The following is a 15,605-nucleotide window of genomic DNA, read 5'->3' as shown; positions in this document are numbered from 1 at the left end:
AATGAGGCACATACAGACAATGGGATGTTGTCCAGACACAAAAATGAAGTACTGATACATGGGACACGGATGAACCTGGGAAACATGATGCTAAATGAAAGACCAAATATTGTATGATTCCATTTAGATGAAATGTCCAGAACAGGGAAATCCCTAGAGACAGAAAGCACATTGGTGGTTGCTGGGGGCTAGAGGGAGTAGGGAATGCCAAGTGACTGCCTGATGGGCATGGGGTTTTATTTTGGGGTGACGGAAATATTTTGGAACTAGATAGAGATGATGTTTGCACAACACCATGAGTGCACAAAATGCCACTGAATTGTATACTAAATTGTTTTTAGCAATTTCATCTCCGATTAACTTATAAATGAATGGCATACACTGATTTTTTTTCTGTCAACAAATACTGAAATACCTAGATGAGCAATCAAAACTAATCAATAAATGGGCAGAGCACATGAACAGACACCCCTCCAAAGGCAGCAAAAATGGCCAACAGACACATGAAAAAATATTCAACATCAGTACCCATCAGGGAAATACAAATCAAAAACCATAGTGAGATACCACCTCACACCAGTCAGAATGGCTAAAATTAACAAGACAGGAAACAACAAGTGTTGGAGAGGATGTAGAGAAAGGGAAACCCTCCTACACTGTTGGTGGGAACGCAAGTTGGTGCAGCCATTTTGGAAAACAGTACGGGGTTCCTCAGGACATTAAAAAATAGAGCTACCCTACGGCCCAGCAATCGCACTACCAGGTATTTACCCCAAAGATAAAGAAAAGGGCACCTGCACCCCAATGTTCATAGCCGCGATGTCCACAGTGGCCAAACTGTGGAAGGAGCCGAGATGCATTTCAACAGAGGAATGGATAAAGACGATGTGGTCCATACATACAATGAACTTTGTCCCTTACAATGCTTAATTCTAGGTTATGTAAACTGCGCACCTCAACAGAAAAGAAAGGTGCTGAGAGCCAGAAGATGATTGAAAGCTACACAGCATTTACTAGCAGCGTATAGATGCCGTCCCCATAATGAGTTTTTCTTGAAATACAGTTTAACCGGACTTCAGAACTATCTCAAGAGCAGCTTCTAGGAACAACACCAACCTGCCTCAATTTCCCGCATGACAAGGCCTAAACTAATATTGGTAAGGAACTCCTTAAGGTTGATTTAATCTTTGAAGCTTTGGGCCTCACCATTTGTGCTGTATTTGCAGTTTTAGTACTAAAGAAAATCGCAGCTAGAAATCAGAGTTGAAAATAGATGAGTTTTTGAGACTCTCACTTACTTTGAAGGTAGACAGAGCAAGAGCTGATGATCACAGCTTCGGTGATCATATTCTCCTCCATCCCCGTACATTACCCAGTGGACATTTACACACAGAAAGTATCTCCAATAATCTAACAATTCACTGTCACAGCTGAAGTGGCCAGGAAGTGCACAGATGTTTAATGGCTTCTACTATGTAATGGACCTAAATAATATTCAGGTGAAAGCTGCAGGATAAATGAGACCTCAACTATTAGACACTCTCAGACATTATTGCTTTGGGGAGAAAACAGTTTCCAAACAGCTTCTACTCTCAGAGTCTCTCAGTCAGTGACCAGGAAATGCAAACCCCACGGGCTGGAGCGTCGTCACCCCTGGCATGTTTGAAGTTGGGCGTTTTCATACCCAGTCTTCCACCTAAAGCTTCTGAGACAACAGAACTGGGTTTTTTCTTATTTTGTTTCTCTTTGTTTTTTAACAAATGTGGACCTGGGTGTCCTCAAATCTGTTCTATTTCTATGAAGATCTCTGTGTTTCTTAACACTAAAATAAAATTCCTTATTAGTGTGATCTTCAGAATGCCTTTGTATGATTAAAAAGAAAAATGAGTGCCTTAGAGGCCCCTGTTTTTTATCTCACTAAAGAAATAGAAAGGATTTGAACACTTTGGGGCGCCTCAATGGGTGGCTCAATGGGTTAAAGCCTCTGCCTTCAGCTCAGGTCATGATCTCAGGGTCCTGGGATCGAGTCCCGCAATGGGTTCTCTGCTTGCCGGGGAGCCTGCTTCCCCGCCCCCCCCCCCCCCGCCTCTCTGCTTACTTGTGACCTCTGTCTGTCAAATAAATAAATAAAATCTTTAAAAAAAAAAAAAAGAAAGGATTTGAACACTTTAAATCACAAACAAATCAGTAACATCATCATATCTCAGATGGGTTTCTAAAAGTTCAGCAGCAAAAAAAAAAAAAACCGGTTATTCTCTCAGTTTACGGTTTATAGCAATTAGGTACATCCACCCATTAGTGAGTAGATACACAGGCAGTCCTTGCTTCACACAGTAGTGTGGGATCATAACAACGACTACACAATCTGAATAACTGATAGGAAACTTATGATTGTCCTTGGACTTCTAAAAGTCTTTATTAAAACATTAAAATCCCTCTCACTCTTGGTTACAGAAGTACAAGGAAATAAAATAAAAACGACAAATATTTAGGGCAGTATAATTTAAAATATTAAAAATATTGATGATTTTTATTTCTTCATAGAAAACTTATCAGGGGTAGTCTGATTAGTGTTTTTCTTCTTATCTTAGAACTTAAGACACAGAGTGAGCATCCTTCCTATGCCTTCAAGAATTGCCACACTCCTTTCAAAATCTGGATCATCTGCCAGCATTTTATCCTTGGAGTTTTCAATGTCATCTAATTTCTTTAAGAGCTTCTTTAATGCGAAACTCTCTTTGTGGGGGTTGGTATTTCCCTCATTGCCCTTGGGACATTTTCTTCCATTTTGGCACAATAACTGTTTTCATTTGTATCAAAAGTTCATTTTCACCGAAATCCTCTGGCTGCAAATTTAGAATTTTTAAAATGGTACAGAGCCATCATTCCCAGTGAGCATTCTATAACTACATCTAAGTTTGAATCAAATTTAACAATTAGCATGATCAATGTTCATTTCTTCGCTAGGTTTCCAATTTTACCACAAATTCCCTCCTTCAGTTATGTTTATCTCCAAAATGTTACATGGTTCATCGCTGGGGATAAGGAGGTAACACACTACATGCTTTGCTGTCTCTGTGTGAAGAGTAACAGCTGCATGATGGCCAATCGTGGACAGACTTCAAATGGTCTAAACTATCCACGAGGCATGATGCTCCTTTGTTATTCACCCAGTGATTTTCATGAAGTCTGTCTTTTGCTCTTACTCACATTGAATGTATTGCAGTATCTTAACTTTGGACCGTGTTGCTGGGTTTGGTTTTGTTACTAAGGATTGGCACTTAACCAATCCTTAGTAATTGAATTCCTATACGTGGCAACTGTGGCCAGGAAGAGCTCCCTACTTAACAGTGTTTATTTACCTATGTGTAAATAAAGTAAAAAATATTAACTCATTTACGTAATATTATAACATAACATGCAAACCAATCCAGCCACAAATCACATCAGCTGGTCTACCCTATGTTCACTTAGAAAACAAAGGCAAAGGAAAATAAAATCACTAGAGCTTCTTATTATATTCTCAATCTAATTTCTATCTAATTATAATCTATTATATTCTCGTATCTAATTTCATATTTGATCCATCTATGAAAGATGCCTCTGCTGATTAACAGAGATAAACAGAAAAGCCTAGTACCACTTCTGGCATGGAGATGACCTCAAGCTGTATTCCTCTGTAGTCATTAACTCATTAATTCATAATGATGGTAACAGCCATGATGATTATGTATGGGTGTAAGTAATGTTCAAAAGGTAGTCCTGTCTATTACGGATATTATCCTCCAGAATAAGATAAAAATGCGTTTGTTACTTCTACATGAGCAAAAATTTAAGCCAATCTGCCAAAATGTTCTTTTTCTTTTTGATAATATTACTCAGTATTGGTGACAGTGCAGGGAAATGAACATTCAACTTTGTTGAAAATCTAGATCTGCAAAAACTTTCTAGACATTGTTTAAATCGATTATGGCATATTCTTATAATGAAACATTTTACAGATTCTAAACATATTGTAGAAGAACATTCCAATTTTGAATAAGTATATATGACACATTAAAAACTATAATCACTCAAAAACAGCATCTAGAAGTATATTATTCCGATCTTTTATCTGTTTATTTCCATATTTTTCACATTTTCAATAATGAAGATGCAATTACTTATATAACCCTAAAAAGACTAAATTAGCTTGTTACAGATTTTACAAATCATTATAGCCAATACTAGATAACAGGTAATGCTTAATCTATTTTTACTAAAAATAAAATATATATACTTTGCAATTTGACTTTCTACTTACAAATATAACTTGGATATATAGACCAGGGCTGATTCTGTTTCTTAACATCTTTAGCATGCACACATAAACTTACATAAATATAGTCATAACACAAATGCTATTTTTAATAACCTTTTGAAAATTGAGAGAAGTAAAAAAAATCATGTGTGTACATCTTAATAAATTTTAATAAAGTGAACATGACTCTTGTAACCACCAAGAATTAAGAAAACAGAATATACCTGCACCCAGAAAACCCCTAATATCCCATGGCAGCCACTAGTCCCTCCTCTCAAAAATGGACACTATCTCTACATAATGTAGCTTCATACAATAAGTACTCTTTTGTGTTTGCCTTCTCTAATTCAACATTATGTTCATGAGGCTTATTTATGGTATTAGGTACAGCACTAGTTTGGTTTTTTCCATTGCTAAGTGGTATTCCATTGCAGCAACATAACATAGCATTTTCATCCATTCTACTGTTAAGGGATATTTGGATGTTTGCAGTTGGACCTATGATAAATAATAATGAAGTAGCTAGGAAAATTCTTGTATACTTTTTTTGGTCCACATATGTATACACTTCTTCTGAGCACACAAGGAAAAAAGAAAATGCTGGAAAATTACGTATTCTGACTTTCATACTTATAAGACACGGTTAAATAGATTTCCTGAGAGGTCGTTCTCAATTTATGATCTCAGTGGCGAGAGTAGAATGTGTCCCTGGGTCCACATTCTTATCATTACTTCATCTTGTCTCTTTAATGTTAGTCTTTTGGTGGGGTTGATCTTGGCATCTCTTTCTAATCCCAAGTCAGGTCAAAGCCTGAGGAACTCCATGGACAAACAGACAAGAGGGGGAAATACGCCAATTCATGATATTCTCACCAGTCCTCCCATCCTCAGTGATGTCAAAACGATGCCACAGCTCTTATCAAAGTATCTTCAGCCAGAAAAAGCAACAAAACAAAGGAAAACAAAACAAAACAAAATGGAGAGAAGCCAGACAAACCTAGTTGCATGGCTTAGTATTCGAAATTTTGTTTTGTTTCTCAATTTCAAGTAAAATCTTTTTTTTTTTTTAAGATTTTACTTATTTATTTGACAGACAGAGATCGTAAGTAGGCAGAGAGGAAGGCAGGGAAGCACGCTCCCTGCTGAGCAGAGAGCCTGATGCGGGGCTCAATCCCAGGACCCTGGGATCATGACCTGAGCCGAAGGCAGAGGCTTTAACCCACTGAGCCACCCAGGCGCCCCTCAAGTAAAATCTCTTACATCAAAAATCAGTAGCACGTACAAGTCCTTGAGACTGGTGAATGCCTATTCAAGTGGTTAGGCCCGTAAATGTAAATACCTCACTAATGTGCTTGAATTTGCTTCTGCAGTGTGACTAACTACCCCAAAGTCCAAGGGTTTAAAACAGCAACACTTTCTTTCCTTCTAACTCTGCGTGTGAGCCTTCGGGTTGCCTCACCCGGGTGCCCTCAGTGTCTGTGGTCGGCTGGTCATCAGCAGCTTTGCTCACGGAGGGGCTCGCTCCCCAGCTCCTAGCATGCGATGGCGTGTGCTGTTCCTCGAGCAGGCTGGCTGGGGCTCCCTCACGATGCTGTAGTCCGAGGTTTCCAAGAAGGGGCAAGAGGGTACGTCCTAGTGGGCGTGAGCTTGTCAAACCTCTTACTAATGATCCGCTGGGCCAAAACAAGTCCTGTCACAGTCCAGACGGAGATACAAGCTCTAGCCTGGATGAAAAGGCACCATCACACTACTACGAGGGCACAGAGGCATGGAGGGCAAGAATTTGGGGCTGTTCTTATTTTTACATTATAAGTCCTTTTTGTGTTTCTTTACCTACTTTGTTTCATTTCTTGCCCAGAAACCAAAGAGATAGTACCTACAGTTTTCTCCGCTTGGTATACAAAGAAACTGATGTTCAGAAAAATAAAGCAGTAACCTAGTCACTCATCTACAGAATCAGGGCTTGAGCGCAGGTAGCATTTCAAAGACTCTGTTCTTTCTTACCCTTCTGCCTTCTGATGGATGGCTGATGTGCCTGTCCTGTGCCACACAGTTAACATTTCAGTGATGACAATTTTTTGTGTAGATCCAGGTTTCCATCTGGTACCATCTTCCTTCTGCCTGAAGCACTTCCTTTAACATTTCTCGTATTGCCAGTCTGCTGGTGAGGAAATCTTTCAGCTTTTGAATGTCTGGAAACCTCTTTGACTTTACTTTTAAAAGATATTTTCCCTGCATAAAGAATTATAGGTGGATTTTTTTTCTTTCCATTTCTTAGAGCTATTGGTTCCCTATTTCCTCATTTACCTTACAAAGCCCTTCATCATGCTTATGTTTACTCCTTTGTACATAATGTGACTTTATGGAAGAACTCTGGATCTCTTTATCGCTGGTTATGACCAACAGGAGTGATCTGATCTAGATTTCTTTGTAGCTTGTGCTTCGGTTCACTGAGCTGAAATCTACGGATGTCTACTTTTCATCAAGTGAGAAATCTTTTGGCTGTTATCCACAAGTATTTTTTCTGGCTCCCTTCCTCCACTTAAGGATATCTGATATACACACATATGGAACTTTCTTATCTTTTCCATATCTCCACTTCATTTTCTGAACGTACAAATACAGCTATAACTTTTAATGTTTTGGTCTGTGAATCCTAACATTTGTATCCATTTTGATTGGCATGGTTCCTCTTTATCCCCCCCTTTCTTTTTTCTGAGGGTTGCATATTCCTCTTCAGATGCTCCGTATCTTTAATGGTATGTCACACATCACAATGTTACCCTGCTTGGAACTAAATATATTTTTATTCCTATCTTCTTGAGCTTTGTTCTGGGATACAGTTAAATTACTTGGAAACAATGTGATCCTTTCGGATCTTATTTTTAATATTAGTTTGGCAGAAATGGAATAGTGTGTAACCCAGGGCTAATTCTTCTCCCTGCTGAAGACTCTAAGAAGCCCCTCTAGAAGTTTCTGCAGTTCTCTCTCTACAGTTCTCTCCTCTGGTACTCAGCTCTGCCAACCCTTGCTCGCTTCTCCTCCTCAGACTCTCAGCTCTGAGCCCTCAACTCCAGGAGCCTGCCAAATCCTGCTTAGTTCTCCCTCCCTATACGATGCCTGGAAACTTGCTCGAGGAAACAATGGGGACCAGCACAGAGCTCACCTCTTTTGTTCCAAGTCTCTCATGAACTGCTGTCCTTTGATGTCCCAGGTCCCGTGTCTAAAAAGGTCCCGCTTCACATATTTTGTCAAAGTGTTGGGTTCTTTCAAGCAGGTGGGTAAACCCAGCCCCTCCTACTCCATCTTGGCCAGAAGTACTCGTGCAGATTCCTTTGTGGCTTTAATTTGCATTTCTCTGATGACTTTCGGAGTTACACAACTTTTCCTGTTTATTGGCCATTACAAAGACTTCTTTTGTGAACAGCCTCCTTATGTATTCTGCCTACTTTCACACCCAATTATCGATCTGTCCATTCTTCTTTGAATGTAGGAGTTCGCTGTGTATTCTGCATATGAGCCTTTTGCTTGTTCGAGGCACTGGCAACATCTTTCCCTACTCTGTGGCTTACACTGTTAGTACCTTAACAGTATCCTTTAATAAGGCAATGTTTTCAACTTAAATACAGTCAAATCCATCAACCTTTCCCCTACACTCAATACTTCATGTCCAGCTTGAGAAATTTTTGTTCAAATATCATTCTTTCTCCTATGTTATATATTTTATTGTTGTACCTTCCAAATTTCTAACTACATCCACCGGAATTGATTTTTTAGACGGTATGTGGCAGATGCCCCTTTCCCCCCATCCCTGCACATTTATACCCAATTCACCTCAGAACCATTTACATTGTTTGATTCTCTGGAGAACATCCTCCTTGGTGGTGCCTGATTCCAGTTCTTTCTTTCTCCTCCTTTTAAGGTCCACGATACTGATCAAAGTTCTGATCAGCTTTTTAGGCTCTTTGTCGTATCTTATAAATAGTCAAATGTTGCCAAGGAAACATCAATAGCAAACATCAGGCAAATCTATGGTGTCTTTCTGCTCCTATCTTAGGCCCTGAGCTATAGACTTTTCTTCAATGTTCTTTAAGAACTCTGTGATGCATTTAAGCAGATTTAGTTAACCATTTTATCCAGCTTTTCTAGTGGTTCCCAGAATGCACAGTACTCTGTGAAAAGCTCATCTCTTTCGGCCAGAAGCCCTGCCCCCTGATGTTAAACTGAAGCCAAACGACCTCTGTGAAGACTAAGAGTTCTAGCTGCCACAGCAAGGCCGACAACTCCTTGGTGGCAGGATCCAGAATTTATAGGGCTTAATTTTTAGATCTCATAACATTAAGGTGATATTTTGTTTTAATCCCACATTGTGATACCCCTGATTTTGTTGTATAAGTTATAACTTGGTTGTGGAGAGGATTCCTATAACAAAGTGGGAACAAAAATCTTCTCAGTGGCAATACACTTGCAAAATGAACCCAAAAAAAGTGGATCTACTGTTACACAATTTGTGGTTAACCATCTATTGGGTATTTTGTGAGGATAATCAAGGATAATCCCCAGGAGATATATAATTTATGACATATGTAAAGTGAGATGGTCTATTTTCTTGTCACACACGTGAATACCTCAGTCCTTTGAGTATGAGGCTGCCTTTGCAGGAAGGCATCCATGTCCAACATGACATATTCGCCACCTATGTCATGTGATTCTGCTCTCACGCGGCCACTTCTAGGACAAACGACACTTAGGTGAGCAGCTTCTATGCCTCCCTGCTGACTGGAAGGTCGGTGGAGATGAAAGCAAGATGGTTGAAACCACGAGCATCTTCTGTGCTTGTTTCCTTCTACTCCCTCTTCCTCGTTCCATCCTCCAGTCCCAGCCCAAACTCAAGGGCAACCCCTTCCTCCACTTTATGTACCTAACAGCCCTTCAGCCTTCTACTTCCTCTAAGAAGCTGCAGTTGTTCACTGATTGTGTTTCAAATAAAACACATTCACTCTTGCATGCCTTCAACTAACCACTTGAATTCTGAGCCTTTTTCAACATAGTCATTGAAGGAAGACTAATCTCTGTGAGAAAAGAGATTGTGTCTCCACACAGTGTGGAGACAACCGAATGCTAGCACCCTACAGAAACACACTGTGCTTGTGGAAACGTGGGGTCTTACCTATGTACCCCAAAGATCCAGCAGGGCTTTTTGTCACCAAATACGAAGCCCATTCCTGACATGCACTTTTCCAGATGCCTATATTTACAGCCCAGTAAGGCTACCAGTTTAGTGCCATCTGTGCAATCACCACAAATTTGGGGATTTTTTTAATAGACAAGTAGGCAGATTTCCTCTCATGTAGGTTTGGGTTGACATCACTGAAGGACATTTCTTTTTTTTTTTTTAAGTTTTTTTTATTTATTTATTTGACAGAGAGAGATCACAAGTAGGCAGAGAGGCAGGCAGAGAGAGAGGAGGAAGCAGGCTCCCTGCTGAGCAGTGAGCCCGATGCGGGGCTCGATCCCAGGACCTGAGATCATGACCTGATCCGAAGGCAGAGGCTTTAACCCACTGAGCCACCCAGGCGCCCCTGAAGAACATTTCTTGATGGAAACTTTTAACATTTCTGAGTATATATGTATTTCTGACCACCTCTTTTCATTTTTTAAAAAATTTCATTTTTAAGTAATTTCTACACCCAACATGGGGCTTGAACTCACAACCCCAAAATATAGAGTCACATGCTCTACCAACTGAGCCAGCCAGGCACCCCCGATCTTCTCATTTTAGAGACTGCACGGCGACCTCGATTTCTAAACAGTGGATTCCTAGTGGCCACGCTGAAACAAGTCAAAAGAGACAGGCAAAACTAACTTTAATGTATCTTATTTGACCTAGCATATCTGAAATGCTTCCGACATATAATAAAAAAATATTAGACATTTTACATTTTTTTCTTCATAGCTAATCTTTCAAGTCAGGAGTATATATTTATAGCATATCTCAATTTGGATTCCTCATCAGAGATACTTGATCTGTATTTCAATTTCATAAAATATACTGTGGTACAAGTAAATTTACATGCTCAAGCTGATTCAAACACACTTCTGTTTTCCAATAACGAAATCAAATATCAGTATTTACTGATTAAAATTTATTAAAGTTAAAAACTCAGTTACTCAGGGGCATCTGGGTGGCTCAGTTGGTTAAGTGTCCAACTCTTGATTTTGACTTAGGTCGTGATCTCAGGGTTGTGAGACCGAGCCCCTGCTTAAGCCCCTCCCCTTCCTCTGCCCCTCTACCCCCATGCTCTCACAATGCTCTCTCTCTCCCTAAAAACAAACAAACAAATATTAAAATAAAAAATAAAAATTTCAGTTCCTCGGTTCTGCCTTTCAAATGCTCCCTGGTGATGGTCGGCTCAAGGCTACCCCGCATTATGCTATACAAATGCTGCTCCTCCCATCGCAACCTTGTCTCTCTTTAGCTCAGCTCCATCATGGAGAAGCTGTCACTCATCAGGCCGTGGACAAGGGAGGAAAAAATGTGCAAACTCTTCTACGACAAAAGGATCTTTCAAGTTATTAGGAATCAGGGGCTAAACACATCTTGACTACATGAAATTGTCTGCTATGTGAAGGCGCCGCATAACAAAGGACTGTTATTCTGTCTGCCTGTAACCACTACACCAGACACTTGAAAAAAAACAAACACACACAAAGGGATATTTTTCTAAAGGGCGGAATCAGAGAATGTTAATAATGAATGTGTAACTTCAAACCAGTTGCCCATAACTACGGCACCATTGCAGTGGATCCTGCAAGTGCCCCTCTAGGTGTGTATTTCCATAACCAGCTCCCAGAGATTCTGATTCTGCAGGTAGGCAGGGCCCACACAGGGCCCCTTTAGAGCGGTCAGGCCTCTGGGAGAGCACGGTGAATTCTGAAGGAGGACATTTTTACAGCTTGATCTTAACCAACTTCCCAACAGCTAATCCTCACTGAAGGCACAACAGACACACTGATTTCATCCCTCTAGCATTCCAACTCACTAGGGAATTTCTGCTTACGGGACGGAGGTCGTAGTGCTATCAGACCTCCCCGGCTAAGGGGTGCAGGCTCATAGAATTCCATAATGAACTGCAGAAACTCCCACTTTGGCTAACACTGTCAAATCATGTGTGGCGGGTAGAGGGGAGGGGTGTTAAAGAATTCAAGTCATTCACAAGATGTCAACATGAGTTATCTCCCCACAAAGGGTTTCTTTCCTGGCCAAACTGCATTGTTACTCCGCAGGCCAGGCCGCAGTGGCCTTGTTATTTTGGTCACACTGTGGGGAGCACATTCAGGATTCTAAGGACAAAAGGCAAAGACAGAAAAGCTGTGCCTGGTGGTCCAAAACAGATTCTGATATTGAAAAGCAGGTAAGAGTGTAGCAAGGCCAGGCTCTTTGGTGTAATTGCCAAAACCATCAACTAACTATTCCCTAGTAAGTGACCAAGAACTCCGAAAGCACCTTCACTCTGCAGAACTGCTTGAGGGAAAGATGCTGACGGTGGCGCTAGCCGTCTCAGACTGCCCTTACCTCCTCCTCGCTTCCCTGCCCACCTTAGTCACTCCCGAGCAGTTATCTGCACCACAGAGTACGTGAAACACCTTTTCTAATAATGCACCTTTACTAACAGTAGGATACCATTTTATGTGAATGTGAATTGTCAGAAGTTTCATTAATGTAACTACAAAAACTCAGTGGGATCACATTTTGAGTACAATTTAAAATACCAATTTCAAAAATAGCAAAAATCTAATCCTTTCAAAATGTTCAACATCACTGGGATCAGGGAAGTTAAGATCAAAACCACAATGAGACACCACCTCACACCAGTCAGAATGGCTACAATGAACAAGTCAGGGAATGACAGATGCTGGTGAGGATGCGGAGAAAGGGGAACCCTCCTACACCGTTGGCGGGAATGCAAGCTGGTGCAGCCACCCTGGAAAACAGCATGGAGGTTCCACAGAAAGTTGAAAATAGAGCTACCTTATGACCCAGCAATCACACTACTGGGTATTTACCCTAAAGATACAAATGTAGTGATCCAAAGGGGCACGTGCACCCCAATGTTTATAGCAGCAATGTCCACAACAGCCAAACTATGGAAAGAGCCCAGATGTCCATCAACAGATGAACAGATAAAGAAAATGTGTTGTATATATACAATGGAATACTACTCAGCCATCAAAAAGAATGAAATCTTGCCATTTGCAACAATGTGAATGGAACTAGAGGGTATCATACAAAGCAAAATAAGTCAATCAAGGAAAGACTATTATATGATCTCACTCACATGTAGAATTTAAGCAACAAAACAGATGAAAATGGGGGAGGGAAAAATAGAAGATGATGAAATCACAGAGACAAACTGTAAGAGACTTTTAATCCTAGGAAACAAAGAGGGTTGCTGGATGGGAGGGGGCTGGGGAGATAGGGTAACGGGGTGATGGACATTAAGGAGGACATGTGATGCAATGAGTACTGGGTGTTATGCAAAACTGGTGAATCAATGAACTCTACTTCTGAAACTAATAATACACTATCTGTGAATTAATTGAATTTAAATTATAAAAGTACTACAGAATTATTTTTTTACCACAGGGTAAGAAAAATAATCTAACGCTTCCAAAAGCTGGCAGGTCAGGACATCTATAAACCATGTTTACATTGTAGCCACATGGCTGGACCCCCCCCCCTCCTTTTTTTTTAAGATTTGTTTACTTGGCAGGAGCAGGGCAGGGTACAGTAAAAGGCAGAGAGAGACAGAGTCTCCCAAGCGGACTCCATGCCGAGCATGCAGCTGAACACAGGGCTCTGATCTAAGTCAAAACCAAGAGCTGGACGCTTAACTCACTGCGCCACCTAGGCGCCGTTCACTGGACCCTTCTGCTGGCAAGCAGAAGCACGGTGTGGACAATGCTGCCAGTGGCACTCATCAGCCTGGCTGTGAGCAGTTCTGGAGACTTCTGTGCAGGAGTCTAAATATTCGGTTTCATTCTAATTTAAAATCTTTTTACCATCTTATACTATCTAGTCATTCACTAACAAGTGGTAGCAGTACTAGGACCGAGCCATGTTCCCGAACTGGAGATGTCCAACTTCTGACTACGGAGCTCGGAAGGAAGGGTGAGAGGGCTTCCACGGTGAGTCCCAGAGATGTCAGAGGACACTCTAGTATTAAAGGGACACTGAAAACATAAAAAGAATGATCTCAAAGGTACACTTTTGAGGTTTATATACATAAAAAACAACTCATCCTATGACTTAGAAAGGATAGTGGAAAAAAAAACAAAGTTGGCATGGGGGACGCATGTACCGGCGACCCAACATGTCGTCTGGCTAAGGCCCAAAGCACTGCTTGATTCTTTGGAAGTAAAGTGAGAAATACGGTAGTGAGTTGTGCCCCCAGCAGTAGCCTAGGGCTTCCAGTAAGGACCGAGGGGCACCGTGTATGCACATCTTCTGAGGACAGCAAATGGGTCAGGACAGCTTAGTCCCTCCAAGGCCTTACCATCTTCTACTGCCATCCGCACTTTCTATAGCCAGGACCACCGGGTGGAGGGGACAAGAGGTGGCCCTCTCACGCCTGCGAGTTATCAGCCCATGAGGGGATGCTGTGGCTTTTCCTCACTCCTTATGGGGCAGGTGAAGGACTGCTTTGCCCAGCCCCCATCCTTGAGTCATCAAGTGAGAGAGGTGTGGGAGAATCCCTCATAGAAGCTATAGGTGACTACCAGAAGTCCATCTGTGGGATGGAAAAGGAAAGAGAAGATGTAAGCCAATGGTGGATTTCACTGCCCAGAGCAAGAACTGGAAGTGCCAAGACAGAGTTGACTGTGTAGTATACATCCCCTAGGAAGTTCCCCTCTGTCCCCTGAGGCCCGACACCCATTTTCCACAAGAGACCCAACACATAGATGCTTGCTGTTGAGGGCAGAGAAAAGTCCGTCACTGCTGGTGAAGGAATCAAGAACGAGTACTAAGAAACGCAAATGACTGACAGATGGCAGCTCCACTTCCTCTCCACGACAAATGGGTGGGAAGGGGATATTTAATAAAATAATCGGTATCTCCTTGCCACCTCCAAATTTATTACATGAAATCCTGACCTCCATACAGAGGTAAGACTGGATTTGTAACTAGACCTTGCTGAGCTGTTTTCTGTTGCTGCTGCTGTTGTTGTTTTATTTTTTAAATAAGGAAAAGAGACCAGGATGTAGGATACCTACCCCAAGTGTTCTTAAGTGGTTTGCTACTCAGTTCAAGGAGATTCAGCAGGGTATGTTTGCAATTAATAGTCATAGAAAATAAAACTTCATGTCTGTACTCTCTGTAATTAACGCTGTTCGATAAACCAATCATACAAACACTTATTATGTTTAAAGAATGTAATTAAAGGAAAAACAATGTTATCCCAGTTATGGATTTATCCATCCCTTCTAATTTTCATACTGAGAATTCAGAATTGTAAGTATTTTGGATTTCCAAGCCTTCAGGAACATAGACCTGTGATGGAATATGGTACCTTCTATCACACTCGAGGGTCCAGCTGCTGGTCACGTGAATGTTATGACAGCTCTGAGACTAATTCAAGGAATAAAACACCCCAAACAACCAGTTGTGTGAGACATAATGAGAGATGGATATACCAGGTTGTTAGTCAATGAAATCAGAGGGATTTTATTCACAAGGCCATCTGGAAGTTAGCATGGATATAGGAAACCATGACTGAGGGCTGACCCCAGAAATGTTGCCCAAGTTCGATGAACAAGCCGTCATCAAAATCATGATTGCACTTGGACAGCAGAGCCATCCCACCAAAGTTAGGTTCCACGAGATATGATGAATGGGAGAGAAAGAATCAAGATAAATATTGTGTCCAAAGAACAGCAGAATTCAGCAAAACTACTGGGTCCCAAGACTATGCATAAAAATATCTCAAGAAAGAACATGAAGAGAAATCCTCAATAATAAAGCACAGCTTCGGGGGTCACCATCCTCTTCTATACAGTCTGTTTTAGAAGGAAGAGCCCCTGTCAGGTGTCACCCCAGAACTACCTCAGTGGAGGTCAGCAACTGAAGAGACACAAGTCAAAGGTGACAGCCTCTCAAAGTTTGCAGGAAGGAGGGCTTTGGGATTGGCACCACGTCTGTTCTGTGATCTGAGCCCTCAGATGACTACAGATGGCAACTGCTTTTGCTTGCTTTAAATACTGTCATGGGTGGTCTGTTGTTCCTGCACAGCTAGGGTTACATGAG

At 41.2% G+C, this 15,605-nt stretch overlaps 1 protein-coding gene across 1 annotated transcript in view; it reads right to left on the bottom strand.

Moving 5' to 3' along the window:
- The window catches only part of DNAH11 (dynein axonemal heavy chain 11), a 328,215-nt gene that overhangs the window by 219,908 nt on the left and 92,702 nt on the right, over window positions 1-15,605 (bottom strand). The window lies entirely within an intron of this gene.

Source organism: Lutra lutra, chromosome 11 (assembly GCF_902655055.1).
Source record: "Lutra lutra chromosome 11, mLutLut1.2, whole genome shotgun sequence".
NCBI classification, from domain to species: domain Eukaryota; kingdom Metazoa; phylum Chordata; class Mammalia; order Carnivora; family Mustelidae; genus Lutra; species Lutra lutra.
This window is presented reverse-complemented; position numbering and strand designations above follow the sequence as displayed.